The following is a 2,861-nucleotide window of genomic DNA, read 5'->3' on the forward strand; positions in this document are numbered from 1 at the left end:
CCCCGCAACGCGGCTATAAAGCCGCACACGTGCCGCAGTAGGGCCATAGAGTGTCCGCCATATTTGGCCACTGTTTAGAGCGGAAGCGCTACTGAGAACTTAAGTCTTTGGTAGGGTCTAGAAGGGCAGTGTAGTTTCCTGCCATTTTGGCCACCGCAACGCGGTAATACAGCCGTGCACGTGCAGCATTAGGACCGTGGAGGGTCCGCAATCTTTGGCTACGGATTAGAGCGGAAACCCAACAGAGGGGTAAAGGGACTGGCCCCCCCCCCCAGACGAATTAAGATTTATGACCTCCAAAATATGGTCCCAATAGCTTGGGCGCCTTAATGTTAATTTTACTTTTTGCGTATTTCGCTATATCTTGAGAACTTAGCAAATAAAATTTTTTTTTGGATGCAATTATAAAATTTTTTTATCCAAAGATAATTCCATGCAGAAATTAAATGTAAGTAAATATTTACTATTTTATTTAATAATAGTCAAAAGAATTTTGAATTGTCAGGTACATAATTTTTAACATCATTTTAAAGCGTAATTTTGCATGGCAAATTACGAAATTTTAGCGAAATCGGTTGAGAAATCGGTTTTTTAAAAAAGTTGTATTAATATTTGTAATTAACAAAGTCTTGAATTATGATATGCAAAACAATTTCTCAATGAGAAAATTGTGGCAGAATTAAAAGATGTGTAATAACATGTACTTCATAGTTATATTTAATTTTTAATTGATGAATTGTTTATTAGAAGTTATTAAACTTAGCTCAAAATATTCTAAACTTTTGTCCAACTTGTTAAATGTTAGTGATAAAATATACGAACGAAAGCTGAATCATCGAAGTTGGAAATATTTATTCCATTTTTAATTTTTTTTTTAAAAAAAGTTCGTCTTTAAGGGTAGTCAACGTTCTAAATAAACATTAAAAAAAAAGCTTATTGAAAACTCGAGGAAAAGCTAAATGTGCTAAGAAACAGCAATAAAAGTTTTTATAGAGTTGCTGAGATGAATAATATCATTAAAAACACTATAATGATTAAAAGAAGGCAAGAGAGTCATTACATTATGCACTGTATTCTAAAAACGTAGAAATGAAAATGAAAACTTTTTTCATTTTAATTTTGTAATTATATTTAATTACTATATTGGCTAACACTTGTATAACCCTCACACTTGTTCGATAAAAACTGATCACTTTTATTGCAATTATGTGAGTTATGTGGCTACAACATGACTATTTATTAGTATTGAAAATTTTCTAATTCATATGCATATGAAAAGAAAAAATTAAATGTAATTTGAATGAAATCTGTTATTTTTAAACTATACCTGAATGAAATCGTGTTAACAAAATCACTTAACTTAAGAATAGTTGCTTTACTTCTAATTTTGTTATTAAGGGAAATCATTCATTGTTTTAAGTTTGTATATGTCGCTTTAAATTCAGAATTGTTTCTATTCTAAACTTTTTAAATATGAGTAGATCGGTTTGACCGGCAGAAATGTTGGCTGGAAAAATGTCCACTATTTTTGAAAAATATATGAGATTAAATATTTGTTTAGCATTTCGTAAAATTTATTTCTGGTGCTGTTCTGACGTTAGCTAGGCGCTGCTGAAATATGAGAATAAGTTTTTTTTAAATTTTTTTTTTATATAAATAACTCCCATCGTAAATAAAACAGTGAAATAAATTATTCGTTTGAGATTCGGGGAATACTTAGTAGCAGTTGCGATTTCAAAATTTAATGTTTAATTTTTTACAAAGATGAATAAACTTGCTTTAGTTTTCAATTTGTGAGACACCAGGGAAACTTTATTACGCTTTAAACCGAGAAAAACTTCTACATCTTGCTATTTACACGAAACTATAAATACAATATAAGTGTTGTATTCTAGTGGTATATTTCAAATTTGATAAAATAATCCACATACGAACGAATTATATTTGCATTTGTTTCACTAACTAACTGTTAAAAAAAAACTAACCTTAGTCTCAGTATTCTCTCAAAGTAAAAGAAAATGTGAAACAGTTGGCGTTTGGTGAAAATTTTTCTTCTAATGTGAAACTTTTATTGTTTTGACAGAAAAATGCTTCTGAATTTTTCCCTTTCATGTCAAGTTTAGCTTTGTGAAAATTACAAAGTTAGTACTAGTAATATGTATCATAATTCAAATGTTCTTCTAAACTTCTTTTTCTATAAAAATCATTGAATGAACTCCAGAATCCTTTATTTCTTTTTTTGACGAGGATTAACCCTCTAACATTTTCATTCAAAAATAGAAAATATAATTTTTAATTTTGTACTCACATTGAAGTTGCCAGTGGGATGGATAATTGTTAGAAATTATATTTTCGATTGAAAGTATAGTTAGACAAATGAATCAATCGGATTAGTTAATTTACTTATGTGGCTTATCAGAATGTAACCACTTTTCCTATTTTTATACGAGCAAAGTGGCTACAACAAAGTTTCTTAAAATTTTAAAAATACTTAATTTTACTCATAAAATTAAAATTAATTATGAAATTAAAAAAAAAAGAAACAAGAGAGAGAAAGTATATATTATAGAATTAAAAAAGATTATAGTGTTGCAGTCTTACTTGAATCCTAGACTTGACGAAGTATTTCGATAAATAAGGATTCTTTCTTGAAAAAGAGAAACAACTATATGACGTTTCAAGAGCATTCGATTTGATTGGACCCCAAAAAATGGCGCGTCTTATGCTAGCAAGCACTTAACAAATCAAATGCGAAATAAAGAATTTGAACTTTTGTTTCGCTGTAGAAGAAGATCGTCTGCAAGAGAGAAACACTATTTATTATTCTTTCCTCAGTTTCTTTAAATGCGAAAGTATTATTT

This window comes from Parasteatoda tepidariorum, chromosome 7, assembly GCF_043381705.1.
Source record: "Parasteatoda tepidariorum isolate YZ-2023 chromosome 7, CAS_Ptep_4.0, whole genome shotgun sequence".
In the NCBI taxonomy this organism is placed as follows: Eukaryota; Metazoa; Arthropoda; class Arachnida; order Araneae; family Theridiidae; genus Parasteatoda; species Parasteatoda tepidariorum.